This window comes from Hyperolius riggenbachi, chromosome 6 (genome assembly GCF_040937935.1).
Source record: "Hyperolius riggenbachi isolate aHypRig1 chromosome 6, aHypRig1.pri, whole genome shotgun sequence".
NCBI classification, from domain to species: Eukaryota; Metazoa; Chordata; class Amphibia; order Anura; family Hyperoliidae; genus Hyperolius; species Hyperolius riggenbachi.
The window spans coordinates 138435872-138457007 of NC_090651.1; the positions used below are offsets into that span (position 1 = coordinate 138435872).

Genomic DNA, 21136 nt, shown 5'->3' on the forward strand with positions numbered 1-21136 from the left:
ACCTCCCAAATCCATCGTTTACATCTATTCTCTCCTCTAAACACCCACTAATTACCCATCAATCACCCCCTATCACCACCTGTCACTGTTACCCATCAGATTAGACCCTAATCTACCCCTTGCGGGCACCCAATCACCCGCCCACACGCTCAGATTGCCCTCAGACCCCCCCTTTATCAATTCGCCAGTGCAATATTTACATCTGTTATTCCCTGTAATAACCCACTGATCACCTGTCAATCACCTGTCAATCACCCCCTGTCACTGCCACCCATCAATCACCCCCTGTCACTGCCACCCATCAATCAGCCCCTAACCTGCCCCTTGCGGGCAATCTGATCACCCACCCACACCAATAGATCGCCCGCAGATCCGACATCAGATCACCTCCCAAGTGCAGTGTTTACATCTCTTCTCTCCTCTAAACACCCACTAATTACCCATCAATCACCCCCTATCACCACCTGTCACTGTTATCCATCAGATTAGACCCTAATCTGCCCCTTGCGGGCACCCAATCACCCGCCCACACACTCAGATTGCCCTCAGACCCCCCCTTATCAATTCGCCAGTGCAATATTTACATCTGTTATTCCCTGTAATAACCCACTGATCATCTGTCAATCACCTATCAATCACCCCCTGTCACTGCCACCCATCAATCACCCCCTGTCACTGCCACCCATCAATCAGCCCCTAACTTGCCCCTTGCGGGCAATCTGATCACCCACCCACACCAATAGATCGCCCGCAGATCCGACATCAGATCACCTCCCAAGTGCAGTGTTTACATCTCTTCTCTCCTCTAAACACCCACTAATTACCCATCAATCACCCCCTATCACCACCTGTCACAGTTACCCATCAGATTAGACCCTAATCTGCCCCTTGCGGGCACCCAATCACCCGCCCACACCTCAGAACGTCCTCAGACCCCAGCCCTGATCACCTCGCTAGTGCATTGCTTGCATCTATTTTCCCCCTCTAATCACACCTTGAGACACCCATCAATCACCTCCTGTCACCCCCTAGCACACCTACCCATCAGATCAGGCCCTAATTTGCCCCGTGTGGGCTCCTGATCACTCGGCCAAACCCTCAGATCCCCCTCAGACCCCCTTCCGATCACCTCCCCAGTGCATTGATTGCATCTATTTTCCCCTCTAACCGCCCCCTGAGACACCCATCAATCACCTCCTGTCACCCCCCTAGCACTCCTATCCATCAGATCAGGCCCAAAACATCCTGTCATCTAAGAGGCCACCCTGCTTATGACCGGTTCCACAAAATTTGCCCCCTCATAGACCACCTGTCATCAAAATTTGCAGATGCTTATACCCCTGATCAGTCATTTTGAGAAATTTGGTTTCCAGACTACTCACAGTTTTGGGCCCGTAAAATGCCAGGGCAGTATAGGAACCCCACAAGTGACCCCATTTTAGAAAGAAGACACCCCAAGGTATTCTGTTAGGTGTATGATGAGTTCATAGAAGATTTTATTTTTTGTCAAAAGTTAGTGGAAATTGGATTTTTATTGTTTTTTTCACAAAGTGTCATTTTTCACTAACTTGTGACAAAAAATAAAATCTTCTATGAACTCACCATACCGCTAACGGAATACCTTGGGGTGTCTTCTTTCTAAAATGGGGTCACTTGTGGGGTTCCTATACTGCCCTGGCATTTTAGGGGCCCTAAACCGTGAGGAGTAGTCTAGAAAACAAATGCCTCAAAATGACCTGTGAATAGGACGTTGGGCCCCTTAGCGCACCTAGGCTGCAAAAAAGTGTCACACATGTGGTATCGCCATACTCAGGAGAAGTAGTATAATGTGTTTTGTGGTGTATTTTTACACATACCCATGCTGGGTGGGAGAAATCTCTCTGTAAATGGACAATTGTGTGTAAAAAAAATCAAAAATGTGTCATTTACAGAGATATTTCTCCCACCCAGCATGGTTATATGTAAAAATACACCACAAAACACATTATACTACTTCTTCTGAGTACGGCGATACCACGTGTGACACTTTTTTGCAGCCTAACTGTGCTAAGGGGCCCAAAGTCCAATGAGTACCTTTAGGATTTCACAGGTCATTTTGAGACATTTGGGTTCAAGACTACTCCTCACGGTTTAGGGCCCCTAAAATGCCAGGGCAGTATAGGAACCCCACAAGTGACCCCATTTTAGAAAGAAGACACCCCAAGGTATTCTGTTAGGTGTATGATGAGTTCATAGAAGATTTTATTTTTTGTCACAAGTTAGCGGAAATTGATATGTATTGTTTTTTTTTCACAAAGTGTCATTTTCCGCTAACTTGTGACAAAAAAAAAATCTTCTATGAACTCACCATACTCCTAACAGAATACCTTGGGGTGTCTTCTTTCTAAAATGGGGTCACTTGTGGGGTTCCTATACTGCCCTGGCATTTTAGGGGCCCTAAACCGTGAGCAGTAGTCCAGAATCCAAATGCCTCAAAATGACCTGTGAATAGGACGTTAGGCCCCTTAGCGCACCTAGGTTGCAAAAAAGTGTCACACATGTGGTATCGCCGTACTCAGAAGAAGTAGTATATTGTGTTTTGGGGTGTATTTTTACACATACCCATGCTGGGTGGGAGAAATATCTCTGTAAAAGGACAATTGTGTGTAAAAAAAAATCAAACAATTGTCATTTACAGAGATATTTCTCCCACCCAGCATGGGTATGTGTAAAAATACACCCCAAAACACATTATACTACTTCTCCTGAGTACGGCGGTACCACATGTGTGGCACTTTTTTGCACCCTAAGTGCGCTAAGAGGCCCAAAGTCCAATGAGTACCTTTAGGATTTCACAGGTCATTTTGCGACATTTGGTTTCAAGACTACTCCTCACGGTTTAGGGCCCCTAAAATGCCAGGGCAGTATAGGAACCCCACAAATGACCCCATTTTAGAAAGAAGACACCCCAAGGTATTCCGTTAGGAGAATGGTGAGTTCATAGAAGATTTTATTTTTTGTCACAAGTTAGCGGAAAATGACACTTTGTGAAAAAAAACAATTAAAATCAATTTCCGCTAACTTGTGACAAAAAAAAAAATCTTCTATGAACTCACCATCCTCCTAACGGAATACCTTGGGGTGTCTTTTTTCTAAAATGGGGTAATTTGTGGGGTTCCTATACTGTCCTGGCATTTTAGGGGCCCTAAAGCGTGAGGAGTAGTCTTGAAACGAAATTTCTCAAAATGACCTGTGAAATCCTAAAGGTACTCATTGAACTTTGGGCCCCTTAGCGCAGTTAGGGTGCAAAAAAGTGCCACACATGTGGTATCGCCGTACTCAGGAGAAGTAGTATAATGTGTTTTGGGGTGTATTTTTCCACATACCCATGCTGAGTGGGAGAAATATCTCTATAAATAGACAATTGTGTGTAAAAAAAATAAAACAATTGTCATTTACGGAGATATTTCTCCCACCCAGACCATGGGTATGTGTAAAAATACACCCCAAAACACATTATACTACTTCTCCTGAGTACGGCAATACCACATGTGTGGCACTTTTTTGCAGCCTAACTGCGCTAAGGGGCCAAAAGTCCAATGAGCATCTTTAGGCTTTACAGGGGTGCTTACAATTAGGCACCCTCCAAAATGCCAGGACAGTGAACACACCCCACAAATGACCCCATTTTGGAAAGTAGACACTTCAAGGTATTCAGAGAGGAGCATAGTGAGTCCGTGGCAGATTTCATTTTTTTTTGTCGCAAGTTAGAAGAAATGGAAACTTTTTTTTTTTTTTGTCACAAAGTGTCATTTTCCGCTTACTTGTGACAAAAAATAAAATCTTCTATGAACTCACCATGCCTCTCACTGAATACTTTGGGATGTCTTCTTTCCAAAATGGGGTCATTTGGGGGGTATTTGTACTATCCTGGAATTTTAGCCCCTCATGAAACTTGACAGGTGCGCAGAAAATTCAGAGATGCTTGAAAATGGGAAAATGCACTTTCCTGTAGAATCCATGGCAGCATACTACGGGTTAGTCCCGCCCACTAACCCTGCCAGGACCAGTCACTATAAATTTTTGCTGCACCCCACCCTCAGTGCTTTTTTTTTCCCGTCCTAGCCAGGACTAGTCGAGATTTTTTCTTCTCTTTTTTTTTTTTTTTTTTTTTTCTTTTCTCTCCGTTTTTTTTTTTCTGCCTACCAGCTGTTGTCTTGGCAGCCTCCGCATGGTTTCCTCCGCTATGCGAAGCTCTGACCAGAGCCACTAAAGGTGGCAAGAGGTCAGAGGAAGTCGCCCCCTTTTCTGCTGATCTTTTCGGGGGCGCAGGAAGACTATATGCTGTAAATCAGCATGTCCGCACAACTTGGTGAGACCCTGCTCTCCGCGCTATAGACAATGCTACGAGGATGCGCTCCAGCATGTCACTGCTCAGGGAGGACTTCCCCTATGCGTTCTAGCCTTCACTTCCGGGTAAACAGGAAGTGACCTAGGACGCCGACCTCACATCCCCATTTAGCTCAGCGACGACTGGGAACTAACGCTGTAGCAGGGGAGACAGACGGAGCAAGCACACGTGGATCTGGTGAGAGGGGCCATGCAGCCCTGCGTTTTTTCATATGCTTCTAAGGAGCCTAATGTAGAGTATGACCTAATGGGGTAATGTCTGTGTTTTTAGGACAGCTGTATTGCATCCCTTCCTCTCTCCCAAACACAGCTACAGCAATGCTACAGTTATGATGCACTAGAGGTTTATCCCTGCACACTTTATTACAGGAAAGATAGCGTTTTTTTGATATGTGTATATCCTCTGTTTTTTCAGTGGTCTGTGTAAATCATGGATCAGACTTCCCAGCAAACAGATCAGCCTCATGATCCTAGGTAGGCAGCGTTTTTTAGATACTTATAGATATTTTTTTTTTTTTTTTTTTTTTAACCTCCTTGGCGGGTAATTTTTTCTGCAAAAATTGCAGAATTCCAATTTTTTTTATTTTTTTTTTAAAGTTTCATGTAAAGCTACCAGAGTGGTAGCTACATGAAACACCACTAGAGGGCGCATGTGGCCCTCTAGTCCGATCGCCGCCGGCAACAATAGCAAACAGGGGAACGCGTATACAACGCGTTCCCCTGTTTGGCTTCTCCTGTCACCATGGCGACGATCGGGATGACGTCATGGACGTCAGCCGACGTCCTGACGTCAGGGACACACGATCCAGCCCATAGCGCTGCCCGGAACTCATTGATCCGGGCAGCGCAGGGCTCTGGTGGGGGGGGGGGCCCCTCTTCAGCCGCTGCGTGCGGCCGATCGCCGCAGAGCGGCGGCGATCAAGCTGTGCGCGCGGCTAGCAAAGTGCTGGCTGCGCGCACAGCAATTTACAAAATGAAAATCGCCCCACCAGGGGCTGAGATCTCCCCCTGCGCGGCATAGCCCGAGCTCAGCTCGGGCTTACCGCCAGGGAGGTTAAGGAGTTTCAGTCACACACTGAGAATATAATATATTCTTATGTGTTTTTCAGCAATGAACCACAGCCGGGAACCTCATCCTCGTCCACTCAATATTCCAAGTCTTCTCAGAAGACACAGAGTAGAAGAGGACCCTGTAAACAACCTGACGCCGATCAGTGTTGGGCATGTGGACACAAGACAATGCCGGGGAAACTTGTTTGCTCGGACTGTTTTTTTGCATTTCCAGTAGAGGAAATACCTCAGGATCAGGATCTCCCCTCACTTATTAAAGATATAGTGCAGCAGACACTTAAGGAACAAGCTAATACCTCTACGGATGCTAACCTAAATCCTACATATCAGGACGAGAACACCCCAATAGACGACACTGAAGACACTGACGATATTGCAATAGGATTTGACTTCGCACTTGTGCCCCCGTTCGTGAAATCTGTCCGGGAGGCGATAGAATGGGAGGAGCCAGAGGAACCCCCTAGCAAATCTAAGACGTATTACCCACATCTCAAAAAGAGGGTACTATCTTTCCCCATTATGGAAGAGGTGAAGGACATATTTCAGGAGGAATGGTCCAAGGTGGACAGGAAACCGCCATTGGCGAATAGGTTAGGGAAATTATATCCCATGGAGGATGAACTAATTAATAAACTAGAAGGGGCACCAGTAGTAGACGCGGCAGTAACCAGGCTCGCACGACATGTGACCCTCCCGGCTGAAGACTCGGTATCCTTTAAAGACCCATTGGATAGGAGAATGGATCAGGACATTAGACGGGCTTATGTTGCAATGGGAAATGCCTGCAGACCAGCAATAGCACTTACATCCGTGGCAAGGGCCATAAGAACCTGGGCGGATAATCTTGAGGGGGCAGTCCAGGCAGGAGTAGACAATAAGACTATCTGTTCTGCTCTCGATGAGTTTAAACTTGCTTCCGATTTCATAGGCGAGGCCGCATTCGACGTGTTAAGATGCTCTGGCCGCGCCATGCTCCATACGGTTACTATGAAGCGCGCTATGTGGTTAAAGCCATTGTCAGCCGACCCCAATTCACGTATTACGTGGTGTAAAATTCCCTATGACGGTCAGAATTTATTTGGAAGCAAGTTGGACTCCGCTATATCGAGGGTAACGGGAGGCAAGTCTGGGCTTCTCCCTCAAGATAGGCGCCTAAGAAGACAGGGGCCGGGGGATAAAAGACCCTTCCAATCCAGACAAAGAGACTTCAGATCGAATAGATCATCTCATAATTTTCGTCGCAAATGGCCAGGCACACAATCAGCCCTCTCAAGATACAATAAGAAACGCACTAACACCGGCACTCAGGATCAGAAATCCTTCTGAATATACGACCGCTCACAGAGAGGCAGTAGGGGGCAGATTAGCGAACTATGCCCATCTGTGGGCGGGAAAGTTCAAAAATTGGTGGGTGACAAGGACATTACAAGAGGGACACTCGTGGACTTTCAGAACCCAACCACCAGAAGACTTGTTTGTGTCCACAAGAATACCTACAGTGCAGGACAAACTGCAGGTACTTCAGACATATGTAGAGGAATTGCTGAAGAAACAAGCAATAATTCATGTTCCGTACGAAGAAAGGAACAAGGGAGTCTACTCCCCTTTATTTTTCGTTACAAAAAAGTCAGGAGAGCTACGGCCTGTGCTAGACTTGAGAATACTGAACAGTTATATCCTACAAGAAGGATTCAAGATGGAATCGTTACAATCCATAATTCCCTCAATTCACCTGGAAGATTGGTTACTAGCAGTCGACTTAGAAGACGCGTATTTACACATACCTGTTCACCAAGAGTTTCAGAGGTTCCTAAGATTCGCTATAGGAGATCTCCATTTTCAGTTCAGGGTACTGCCCTTTGGTATATGCACAGCACCGAGAACATTTACGAAGATTCTGGTAAACGTAATCGCAGCCCTGAGGGAGGAGGGCCTGCGAACGCATCATTACTTAGACGACATCTTGCTAATAGAATCCTCAGAGGACAAGCTCATACAGAGCAGGAAGACCTTACTCGATACCCTACAAGCTCTAGGATGGCTAATAAATTGGAAAAATAGCAAACTTGTGCCAGCACAAACTCTAATCTTCCTGGGAGCAGAGATAAGCACAGTAGACAACGCAATCAGAATGCCTCAGGAAAAGATAGATTCGACCATCCAGAGAATATCAGAGGCAGACACAGTAGCGGTATTGACAGCAAGGCAGTGTATGAGAATAATCGGAACGATGGTGGCAGCTATACCTATGGTCAAATGGGCCAGATGGAACATGAGGAGATCACAGAGAGTTTTTCTGAATCAGTGGACAGGACAAAATTACGAACAGAAGATACGAATCCTACAATGTATGAGAGACGAGTTGGAATGGTGGAAACAAGCGAGCAACCTGCAGGTTCCATCACAGAATTCGGGAGCAAACCCCGTTATATATCACGACCGACGCAAGCCTATGGGGATGGGGAGCTCATCTAGGCCACTCATATGTTCAGAACAAATGGAGAACACCCATGAGGGGGACACCTGCCAATATACTGGAGATCCGGGCAGCGTGGAACGCAGTCAGACACTTCGCGGAGGAAGTAAGGGGACAATCGGTCACCCTCAGAATGGACAATACAACGGCTGTGGCTTACGTCAGAAATCAGGGTGGTACTCGCAGTGGAACACTACTCAGGGAAGTAGCACCACTTATGAACTGGGCGCAGGAGAACCTGATATTACTATCAGCTATACACATACCAGGGGCTCAAAACCTGACAGCGGATACCCTGAGTCGAGGTTGGATAGATCACAACGAGTGGTCACTCAACCCTCACATCTTCAAACTGATCTGCCACAAGTGGGGAAAACCACAAATAGACCTAATGGCAACGCCACAGAACACGAAGTGCCCATTGTTCATAACAAGGTTTTGCTGCGAACAAGCCCAGGCTTGGGATGCAATAACGGCACCATGGAGTTCCACTCTCGCATATGTGTTCCCACCAACACCACTGATTCCCCATCTTCTCAAGCGGATACAGAAGGAGGAGATGACGGTGTTAGCAGTCATTCCTTGGTGGCCACGCAGGCCATGGTTCCCCCTGTTGCAAGAACTGTTAGTAGAACCTCCGTTCAAACTACCGTGTCCCAGAGAGTTGCTCAGCCAAGGGGAGATACTACACCCACATCCCGAAATTCTCAATTTGACGGCATGCAAGTTGAGAGGAGGAAACTGGCGGAAATAGGATGCTCTGTCGCGGTTACCGAAACCTTGTTGAGAGCAAGGAAGCTGTCTACAAATAGAACATACCATAGAGTGTGGAACAAATACACATCCTTTATGACACAGAGAAGTATAGATCCAATGGACCCACCAATATCTGTTATATTGGAATTTTTGCAGGTAGGCCTTGACATGGGCCTTGGAGTTAGGACAATAAAGGGCCAAATCTCGGCCATTTCCGCACTAACAGATAAAAGATGGGCAGTCCACCCTTTGGTGTTACAATTTATCAGAGCGGTAACCAAGTTGAGACCACCTAGACGTAACCAATATCCACAGTGGGACTTGCCCACAGTGCTCCTGGGACTGTCAAAAGCACCTTTCGTGCCTCTGGAAAGTTGCAACTTAGTAAACCTGACGCTCAAGGTTGTTTTCTTGGTGGCAATTGCTTCTGCACGCCGAGTATCCGAGATCCAGGCTCTTAGTATCGATCCGGCGCACCTTTAATTCTTCCCTGACAGAGTGACATTAACACCTAATCTACAGTTTGTTCCAAAAGTCTCATCTGCCTTTCACTTCAACCAAGAGTGGAATTTACCTGTATTTGTTGATGAATCAGCGGCGGAACCAAATTCACTAAACATACCAATACTGCTAAGAAGATATTTAACTGAAACTAAGGGGATACGCAAGACAGACAGGTTATTTGTAATACCCACAGGCTACCGCAGAGGTCAACCTGCGGCGATAAGAACGATCGCTTCATGGCTCGTGAAAACAATTAAAGAAACCTATAGAGCAGCAGGGGAGCAACCACCGGAAAACGTAACCGCACATTCTACTAGAGCAATCTCCACCTCATGGGCAGCTCTGGCAGGAGTCTCGTCAGAGACGATATGTAGAGCAGCAAACTGGTCCTCAGCCAACACCTTCATCAACCATTACAGGGTAGATCCGGGAGCATCCTCTACGGCCCAGTTCGGGAGGACAGTACTTTCTTTAACACACCTGGCGACAACAGGGACCTGACTTATGAGTAGAATCTTGTATAAAGCATATATTCAAATGATCTTCTAGTACATGCAAGGTTAATGATGGAATGATTAATAAATTTATTTATTTTTCTTTAAGCATGACATTCTGACTCCCTCCCATTTTTTGATCTAGTTAAGTCCCGTAGTATGCTGCCATGGATTCTACAGGAAACCGGAAAATTTATACTTACCTACCGGTAATTTTCCTTTCCTGTTGAATCTTCATGGCAGCATACGAGGGACCCACCCTAAATTCAACAGTCTAAATGTAGTACTAGAAACAAAAAGCACTGAGGGTGGGGTGCAGCAAAAATTTATAGTGACTGGTCCTGGCAGGGTTAGTGGGCGGGACTAACCCGTAGTATGCTGCCATGAAGATTCAACAGGAAAGGAAAATTACCGGTAGGTAAGTATAAATTTTCCGGTTTTGGCACCATAGTTTGTAAACGCTATAACTTTTACCCAATCCAATAAATATACACTGAATGGTTTTTTTTTATCAAAGACATGTAGCAGAATAACTTTCGCGCTCAAATGTATAGGAAATTTTACTTTATTTAAAAAAATGTCAGCACAGCAAGTTAAAAAAGTCATTTTTTTTGCCAAAATTCATGTCTTTTTTGATGAATATAATAAAAACTAAAACTCGCAGCAGCAATCAAATAGCAGCAAAAGAAAGCTGTATTAGTGACAAGAAAAGGAGGTAAAATTCATTTAGGTGGTAGGTTGTATGACCGAGCAATAAACCGTGAAAGCTGCAGTGGTCTGAATGGAGAAAAAGGCTCTGGTCCTTAAGGGGCGAAAAGACTGTGGTCCTGAAGTGGTTAAAATGCATTTACAGTAAAGTGGCTCTTAGCAAAATGTACCCCCCAAAGAAAGCCTAAATTGGTGGCGGAAAAAACAAGATATAGATCAGTTCATTGTGATAAGTAGTGATAAAGTTATAGGCTAATCAATGGGAGGTGAACATTGCTCAAGTGAAAACGACGGAACGCGAATGGGTTAAACAAAATTAGGCAGGAGCATAAATTTGGGCACCACAAAAAAGAAATTAAATCAATATTTAGTAGGTCCTCCTTTTGCAGAAATTACAGCCTCTAAACGCTTCCTGTAATTTCCAATGAGAGTCTGGATTCTGGTTGAAGGTATTTTGGACCATTCCTCTTTCCAAAACATCTCTAGTTCATTCAGGTTTGATGGCTTCCGAGCATGGACAGCTCTCTTTAACTCACACCACAGATTTTCAATTATATTCAGGTCTGGGGACTGAAATAGCCATCTTTGTTAGAAACTCTGGAGGTACAATCCAAGGGGGTTCCCACCTTGCAGCATTTGTTTCCAGCCGGTGGAAAGATTTTGTGGGTCTGGTAAGCTCAGACGCCCCCCCAGCATTCGGCCTTTGTTGCCTGATTGGTCCCCTTTCGGTTGGGCTCCGCGGAGTTGGGTGTCGCGGCCTGATGAGGGGCGCATGCAATTTTACAAAAAGGGCCCGAGGCGAACATGTGTCGTTGCCTTGAAGTTTAATACCCGTAAAGCTACAACCATTGGTCAACTCAAATCTACCTTATGTATCTTAAAAACCAATCACTGTGATGCTGAAGAATCATGTGTTTTTGATGTTTTTCTATATGTGTCAATAAATATTTTTCAGAGTTCTTTTTTGCCTCTCTGAGATTGCATCAGTCTATATAGTCCTCTTCTAAAGTTATAAAAAAATGACTGAAATAGCCATTCCAGAACTTTGTACTTGTTCCTCTGTATGAATGCCTTAGTGGATTTTGAGCTTTGTGTTTAGGGTAATTGTCTTGTTGAAAGATCCAGCCCCATCGCAGCTTCAGCTTTGTCACTGATTCCTGGACATTAGTCTATAGAATCTGCTGATACTGACTGGAATCCATACGTCCCTCAACTTTGACAAGATTCCCAGTCCCTGCACTGGCCACACAGCCCCACAGCATGATGGAACCACCACCATATTTTACTGTATGTAGCAGGTGTTTTTCTTGGAATGCTGTGTTATTTTTCTTCCATGCATAACGCCCAAATAACTCAATTTTAGTTTCATCAGTCCACATCACCTTATTCCAAAATGAAGCTGGGTTGTCCAAATGTGCTTTAGCACACCTCAAGCGGCTCTGTTTGTGCTGTGGGCGGAGAAAAGGCTTCCTCTGCATCACTATCGCATAGAGCATCTACTTGTGTAAAGTGCGCCGAATGGTTGAACGATGCACAGTGACTCTTGTCGCTTCTGTCTATCCGAGATTTTTCTTGGTCTGCCACTTCAAGTCTTAACTTGGACCGAGCCTGTGGACTTTCATTTCCTCAATTTGTTCCTAACTGTGGAAACAGACAGCTGAAATCTCTAAACAGCTTCCTGTATAATTTCCCTAAACCATGATGGTGAACAATCTTTGTCTTCAGGTCATTTGAGAGTTGTTTTGAGACCCCCATGTTGCTACTCTTCAGAGAAAATTAAAAGAGGAGAGAAACTTACAATTGACCCCCTTAAATACTCTTTTTCATAACTGGATTCACTTGTGTATGTAGGTCAGGTTTTACTGAGCTTACCAAGCCATTTTTCGTTCCAATAAATAGTTCTAAAGGTTTTGGAATCAATAAAATTACAACAATGCCCAAATATATGCACCTGCCTAATTTTATTTAAACAATTATTGCACACTTTCTGTAAATCCAGTAAACTTAATTTCACGTCTCAAATATCACTGTGTGTGTCTCCTATATGATATATTTAACTGACATTTTTTATCGTAACAACCAACTATTTATACAGGAAAATCATGACAATTAACAAGGTTGCCCAAACCTTCGCATCCCACTGTAGGACTAGTCCATAATCCGATAACTAAACTCGCTACAAAAAGCTTAGGATTTGTCCAATTGTACAAACGGAAAGGTAAAAACGTGGACAATTCTGTACACTAGAGTATTGTTGCCGAGGTTGCATGAAAGCATACTTTGCATTATCTGCCATATCTGAAAAATCATTGCTGAGTGTTGGCTGAAATGGAAAGGTACTTTATTTTACAGTAAATTAGAAAATGGATTGTGTAGCATTGATTTGCTATCAGTTTCTTTCACAACAGTTTAGATGCGCTTCAACAATAAGATGACATTGTTGTAAGGTTACCTGTTATTGAGGTGTTAATGTCAGTGTTAGTTTGGATAGTCTCCCACCCCATGTATGTTTGCAAAGTGACAAGTTCCTGACCTGCCACTGTTTCTTTTCTGATGCATACTCCATTGTCTGTTCTTATTCTGCCTTGTTAATATTTTACAGCAGGACAGAAATAAATAGAGCAGATCTCATATGTCAGGGTCCAGCTTAGCTTTTGTGAACTTCACGTGCACAACACACCGTGTGCAGCAGCCCATGTAATCCAAAACAACACACATGTAGGATATTTATAAACACATTATGCCCTGCCTGGCTGCTGCTAAAGGGCATCTGCAATGGTGAGTGATTCTGGCACCACTCAGCTTTTCTGTTGTTTTATCTACGTGAAATGTGCATCTTATGCGTTCAGTGGTTCCTGCCAGGCTCTGTTACATTCATGTAAATACTAAATCGTATAACTGAAGCATTTTGTTGCTTTGTGTCTTAATATTAAAGCACTAGAGAAGTTTGTAAATATTCTCCAAGAAAAGAACCAATAAGTATTAAAACTATTCTATTAAAATTTTGTTAGTTCTTTAAGACTAACAAAATCCAAAATTGAATAAGGGGAATGCTAACAACTGTCAGGATACATGAATATGCAAAGTGGTGGACAGAATGTATTTTTCTTGTCCATTTGTGTTTGGAAATGCAGTACATCCTACTACCTGTCCTCTCTGACTTCAGCCGCCAGGGAGGTCAATCAGCTGTGACCACGTGACACAAAATATGAAGAATAATAGTTGCAAGATCACATTTACGATCATTCCTTCTTTACAGTAGACACAATGGGTCTACATGAGGATGTAGCTGGTGAGCAACTGTAAGGCTTATCCGATGCTCCTTCACCCCACCACTGCACGACGGGACCAGCTCCTTCTTCATGCAGCGCAGCTGCGCTCGTATGTGAACAAGAGTGTGGCCACGTTGTGCAGGCACAATGACGGCCTGTGCAGTAGCACAGAGCCGCTTGTGCATGGAGGAAAAAGCTGTGTATTAGTGGCTCTGTGCTTCTGCATAGACCGTCATTGTGGCTACACAGTGCTGCCGCATTCGTACGCCAACGGGAGTGCGGCTGTGAAAAAGAAGACTCCCAGCAGGCAGTGGTGGGGTGGGTGGTGGAGGAGGATCAGAGAAGCCTTAAATGTATGCTTGTACAATTTAACAGTACAAAACGGAAGTGCCGCCCATAATTGCCTAAACTGGTGGGTGTGCACCCTGGGAAGGGGAAGCCTATGGATCCTAAAGAGGCTTCCCCCATCGTCCTAAGAAAAGTTGATCCAGCGTTGGCAACCCTCGAAAATCCACATGCAGTGTCGGCTACACCTCGGGCTCTGGTGGAAATAGCTGAGCCCGATTGGGGCCATTTTACTGCACCTAGAGTCCAATCGGGGTCGCTTAAAGCGACCCCGAATATCATGCAAATCTGAGAGAATGTTTAAAGCCATTCAAAGTTTGCAAAAACACTACTTTTATACTATATATTGGCTTCTGGATGCTAGTAAAGTAAAGGGCTAATTAGGCAGATAAGGTTTTGCAGCACAGCTGCGTCTAATTAATGATGCAGCCCTTCTCAACCTTTTTTACCCTGGAGGAACCCTGCAAATAACTTTTCGATCTCTAGGAACCCCTACAAACTATTTTTTGATCTCGAGGATACCCTGCATTTATTTTGCAGGAGGTATGGTCTTTAAAAGTAGGTGTGGCTGTTTCTTTCACTACCTCCTATCACACGGCCACTCATTATACTGTCTCCTTATTGTAGTTCTTTGTATTAATGTGCTCATTGTTATTCTGAAGCCCAATTTAATGCTTCTTATTACAGTACCACCATTATAATGTGCTCTACTATATTTCCCTCACGGAAATGCCAAGTAACCCCTGCAGAGTACTCAAGGAACCCTGGTTGAGAAAACCTACCTTATGCCATACAAGTGTTAGTGCAGCAGTTTTTCTCTGTTTTTTCTGTTCTTACCTTGTAGGTCAGTCTATTATTCACCAAATGTAAGGGCCCTTTACAGCTGCAGAACATGAATGTGATAGACTATTCTAGACAATATAGACTTTGGATGTTGGGAGAGGGGAATAGGGGTGATAGAAAATGGTTGTTCTGTACCTTATGTGCTTATCAACCTCCTTTTCTGTTTCTGCTGTTAATTTAACAGCACAATCCCTTTGCTTTCATTCAATGTATTGACTTTGTAGTTTATAACAAGCTTACAGTCCTCATTTCAGATGTTGCTGTGTAGCTGCATTCTTCATTCTTGTAGGAAAATAAAGCTGCTCAACGATCATAGCTGCTTCCTCTGTATTATTTTCCATAATCCTCTGTTATTGTAAACATGGAACTGCTGTCTCCAGTGTTATGCACCTTTCAACTGATTACTCACTCAGGCCATATGGTGCCACATTTGCATTGGCGTGCACCGTGCCATCTAAAGGAATTTTTGCAGAGTAGGACTGAGGGAAGCATGAGCAGGGAAAAATAAACTGCGCTTGATTGAATGGGACTGTATGATAGCATGTGGCATACTTTGAATTGTAGATGTTTAGCTGTGAATGTAGACTGACTTCTGTATTCCGTGTGCATTGCATGTCTCTTGGTCTGTGTGAAATGACATGCACAGATTTCTTCTCACTCCTTCCTGCTCCCCTGATATTACCTGTTTCATTTCTTCTTGAATGCTTTCTGCCCTGACCATTCCGTGTTATCTGTATTGGGCTGGGATCACAGTGGCAGAAAAACACCTTCCGCTTATTGCAATGGATTGGCAGACTTGCAAACGGATTCTATGCAAAGCAATGGGATCCATTCACATCAGTCTGTTCATAACAGATCCATTTGTTCAGTTCTGATGAGCAGAATTCAAGGTTTTGTCGGAGGCAATATTTCCAGATACGGATCCCCGATAAAGCGGATGTTGATGGAATCAATAGACGCCTGTGAGAACGGACAGTGCTCATCCTCACTAGGCTGGTTGGCACATATGTTTCAACAATTGTGCTTAACCTCTTGAGGACTGCAGTGCTAAACCCCCCTAGTGACCAGGCCATTTTAAGCAAAATGTGCCACTGCAGCTTTAAGGCTAAGCTGCAGATCTGCACAACACAGCACACACGTGATTTCCCCCCCCTTTTCTCCCCACCAACAGAGCTCTCTGTTGGTGGGGTCTGATCGCCCCCAGATTGTTTTTTTTTTTGTTTACAAATATTTTTGTTTCTTTTTTTATTAAAAAAAGCGTGTTCTTTTAAATCTATTCCCTCCCTCCCTCCCTCCTTCCCCACAGCCAGCCAATTGTGGCGATCGGCTGTCATAGGCTTCTGCCTATGAGAGCCGATCGCTCTCCAGTGTCCCAGGGGGACAGCCGTGTCACATGGCTGTCCCCAGTACAGCGCTGCTGCCGATCGCAGCGCTGTACGGGTAAATAGACGGCGATCACGCCGTCTATCAGTCTCCCGAGCGGCAATAGCCGCTCGGAGACTGAAGAGGGGGCGGAGCTCCGCCCTCCGAGAATGAGATGCGCGCGCAGCGTGCGCGCGATCTCATTCAAAACAGAGCCCCAGGACTTTACGCCAATTGGCGTTAGGCGGTCCTGGGGCTGCCGCCGCGGCCACGCCTACCGGCGTGACGCGGTCGGCAAGAGGTTAAAAACAAGAAGAGAATTGAGAGCCCAATATGGTGCAGTATTGTCAGGTAAAATTAAGAGTTCAATACAATTTTATGTATATATACTCACAAACACGGGTTACCCATAGGCAACCACTTTAAATGCAGGTGGGGAGCATTAGGACCTGACCCCACTCAGGTTAAGAAGTCGCTCTCTGTAGATAGTAGATGGGGATGCACACCTCCACCCAGGGTGGACTAGATCAGCAAAAACTCGGTATACAGAGGCGCCAGAGTAGAGTAAAACGTTTTAAAAACTGCTTAAAAGCAGAGGGGGATGTTAGGGTGGACTTCCCTCCCTCTTACAAAAAAATAAAACTCGCTTAAGTCTCGATAAAACAGAATTGGCAAATTTATCCAACTCCACAAATGCGACGCGTTTCCCGGGCGTGACCCCGCTTCCTCACGCAAAAATGGGAGCACAACTCAGTGGGTCAAGCAATAGGGTCAAGCCAGAGGTGCTCAAACCTATTGCTTGCAAGGGACAAGGGTGATTGCTCAATTCGGATTCTTCTTGACTTGTCTGCAGCATTTGATACTGTGGATCATGAAATACTTATCCAGCGACTGAAGAATTACTGTGGCCTAAAGGGTACTGTTCTCAGCTGGTTTCAGACCTCCATATCTGTCAGGACACAGCAAGTATGTCTGGGCACACACTACTCTACTCTAATCCAGTACCACTTGCCTATGGAGTTCCACAGGGTTTTGTACTATCACAATTACTCTTTGCAGTCTACATGCTCCCACTAGGCAAAATAATCCAGAACTATGGCCTAGGATACCATTGTTATGCAGATGACACACAACTGTATCTGTCCTTCAAGCCTGGCACCCAAGACCCATCAGCATCCATAAATGCGTGTCTAGTGGATTTACAAAATTGGATGAACACCAGCTGGCTGAGGCTGAACTCTGACAAAACAGAGGTGTTGGTGGTAGGTGGTGCACACATGGTGGATAAAGTTCAAAACGCTCACCACATTAAACTAGCAATTGGGGGAGATACCGTACAGTATAAAGACTCTGTGCGAAACCTTGGGGTGATCCTGGATGGAAATCTAAAACTCAGACAGCAGGTATCAGCTGTCGTCAAGTCTTCCTTCTTCCATCTAAGAAATATAGCGAAAATCAAACACCTTATCCCAACTGAAGACCTACCTACCCTGGTTCATGCATTTGTATCCTCCCGCCTACACTACTGCAACGCCCTGTTCATCGGATCTACAGATAAGGTTCTGCGCCCCTTACAATTAGTACAGAATGCTGCAGCCAGACTCCTAACCAATGCCCCCTGCAGCTCACACATCACCCCAGTACTGCAAACTCTTCACTGGTTGCCAGTAAAATGGAGAATCAATTTTAAGATCTGCCTGCTGACATTCAAGGCTCTAAACCACATGGGACCCAAATACATAGCGGATCTATTGGAACTTTATGCCCCTCCACGCACCCTTCGCTCTGCCAACAAGATGAAGCTGGTTATTCCCAGGATACACTTAACATTTGGTGCTCGGGCCTTTTCCTATGCAGCCCCTACTCTATGAACTCACTTCCACAATCAGTACAAGAGGCTCCTTCTGTGGACAGCTTTAAAAAAAGGCTAAAAACTCACCTCTTTTCCCTAGCCTTTTAGACTGCATAATGCAGGGTCACAGCGCTTTGAGTCCCCAGGGAGAAAAGTGCTATAGAAATATTATTATTATTGGTATTGTTGTTAATTCTGTTTTATCGAGACTTAAGTGAGTCTTCTTTTTTGTAAGAGGGAGGTAAGTCCACCCTAACACCCCCCTCTGCTTTTAAGCTGTTTTTAAAATGTTTTACTCCGGTTCCGCTCCATCTACACCAGGACCTCAAGACACAAGAACAGCTTCTTTCCATCGGCTGTCAACCTCCTGAACTCTCTCCATGGAAATGGCCATCCTCACCCCACAATACCATGACACACACGCTGAAGTACTCCGCACATAGACTGCGCTCCAGCTAAAGCATACCTTTTGGCTTTTTTTGTATTATAACCTATGCCACACTGTCCTCCTCCGCATAAAGGTCATATAATGTTCTGTATTCTGTAAATGTTATGTTCCTACTGCATGTCCTGTCCTGTATCTGTAACTATATTGTGTATCAGTACCCTGTACGTGCCAAGCCCAATTCCGGGCACGACCCAGTCGTGCTTGGCGAAATAAAAGATTCTGATTCTGATTCTCTACTCTGGCGCCTCTGTATACCGAGTTTTTGCCGTTTCACCAATTACTTACCTTCTTCTTACCTTTTCTGCTGGCGCAGAAATTCAGGTCCACTGCAGGGGAGAAGTGCCAGTGCAGTAGACAGATTTTATTTATTTATTTGTTGTATTTATAAAGCGCCAACATATTACGCAGCGCTGATCAGAAGATGCATGGGGCTCCCTATTGAATTGCAACAGACCAATGGGAATCCTCACTCCCCAGGGAGGGTTCTCATTTCACTAAATGGTGGGCAAATGAGAATCCTCCCTGGTAGAGGGAGGATCTCTATTGGCCTGTTGCCATTCAGTGGAGTGCCCCATATGCTTCTGTTGAGGCTCTGCTCTCTATACTGGCACTTCTCTCCTGCAGTGAAATTAAGCAGCAGTGCCATCAGCGGTAGTGGAACTGGATGTGATGGTGCCAGGTGAACCAAATGGGTGTCGATGCGAGTGAACCTTATGCACAACAGTGCATATGTGAACAACGCACGGACACAGCAACAGACCACAGTATGTCCTGAGAGGATACACTGTAAATGCATCACTGTACATCCGATGCTATTTGAACACAGCCTGCTTTTTACCTGTGAACTACCAGTAGTTCTTTTGCTGTGGTTTCCTGTATGTAACATTAGCTGTGGCCATAGGGGCAATGCTTGAGGTATCATGACCCTGGAGCAGTAAAATCCATACCTTCTTTCACCTGGTGTTTTTCTGACTCGGCACATTGCTGTAGTAGGCAGAAATGGTCCATGCTGTTCCTACGATGCTGCATCTGAACAGCATATTTCACCAGCCTGAGTGTGAAAAGAAAATAAATAGCTACAATTTAGTTTAGCAGATGTTGGCCTTCATCACTCACTCCCACTGTTCCTAGTGCTCTAGGCTTACCATTGCAATTGCTTATGGTAATTTCATACTGCATAGAGGGGCATTTTGATTTACAGTTTTGGAACAAGCATTGATTTTTACGTTTTTGGTATGGAATGGATTACTAACGTATTGTATCACTGGATGCAGAGAATATGCAAAATATATACACTTACTGTCAAGTAGGAGGTGTTTATTTTTTCTCTGACTGAACCGAAACGTAAAGCTAAATACTCACAGTGATGCCTCCCGATGAACGAAGTTCCCCGATTTATCTTCCGGCCTGCAGAAACACGCAAAGTCACAGGAGGGGCACAAACGAGAGGTCAAACGATTGTGGTACTTTGTGCGGGAGTTGTCAGATCTTAAAGATCTGATCTGCCGTGATGGGCTTTATCGGCGGAAATAGCAAAGTGTCATTCTCCTAGTCGTGCACTCGTACTCACCTCGCGAGATCGTAGAAACAATTGCTTGTCACTCAAACAAATCACTGGTCGTCATAAGAATCGTCTGAAGAATCGGGAGGTGTGTACGAGCCTTAACTTGGACACTGGAAGTCACTCTGCAAGTGGAATAAGAAATGGGAAACTTGGAAGTATCCTGCAGGTCTTTTCCAGGTTGTGACCCTTCACCTTTCCCCTCCCCATTTCCCCAGCAAAACTCTGACTGGTTTAATCCTAGATTTACTCAGACGTCCATCAATTTGTGGTAAATCAGTACAATTGTAGTGAGAAAATATGGAGGCTGCCATATTTATTTCCTTTTAAACAATACCAATTGCCTGGCAGCCCTACTGGTCTATTTAGCTGCAGTAGTATCTGAATCACACTAGAAAGAATCATGCAGCTAATCTTGTCAGATTTGACATTAAGGTCACAAACACCTGATCTGCATATGCTTATTCAGGGTATATGGCTAAAAGTATTAGAGGCAGAGGATCACCAGGACTGCTAGGCAACTGGTACTGCCTAAAAGGAAATACATATGTCAGCCTCCACATCCTTCTTGCTTCAATTGTCCTTTAAAGAACAAATGACACCCATGCTAACTTAGAAGTAAAAAACACATATATAAGTAGATAAATACTAATTCTACTTACATAACAGCGGTATTGCACTGTCCACGTTGTGATTCCTGTAAATTTTATAAAGAAAAAGCAGAGAATCCTATTCTAGACAGTTTTCATCTTGGTTACCTTTGAATTAAGCTAATCCTGACATAATTTCCTCCCTCACTATTTTTTCTCCTCTTGCTAATTGTGTATTTGTTACTCGCCCTCCTCCCAGAGTCTTCAGACACTCCTACTGAGGTCTATACTACGAAGTGCACTGTCTTATGTCATTAGAAGGAGGGGGAAATAAAGGGAAGAGGAGGAATATATTATAGATAAAAAGACCCCCCAGCATGCAACTGTTTTGCCAACCAATGGTAATGGCAATTAAAGGGCCAGTGCTCCTATGGTATGTGATAACTCCAAACCCTAACAGCAGAA

The 21136-nt window shown here is 44.6% G+C and overlaps 1 protein-coding gene across 2 annotated transcripts in view; it reads left to right on the top strand.

Moving 5' to 3' along the window:
- Positions 1–21136, top strand: part of CDC14A (cell division cycle 14A) — a 208153-nt gene that overhangs the window by 82618 nt on the left and 104399 nt on the right. The gene's annotated exons all lie outside the window — the stretch shown is intronic.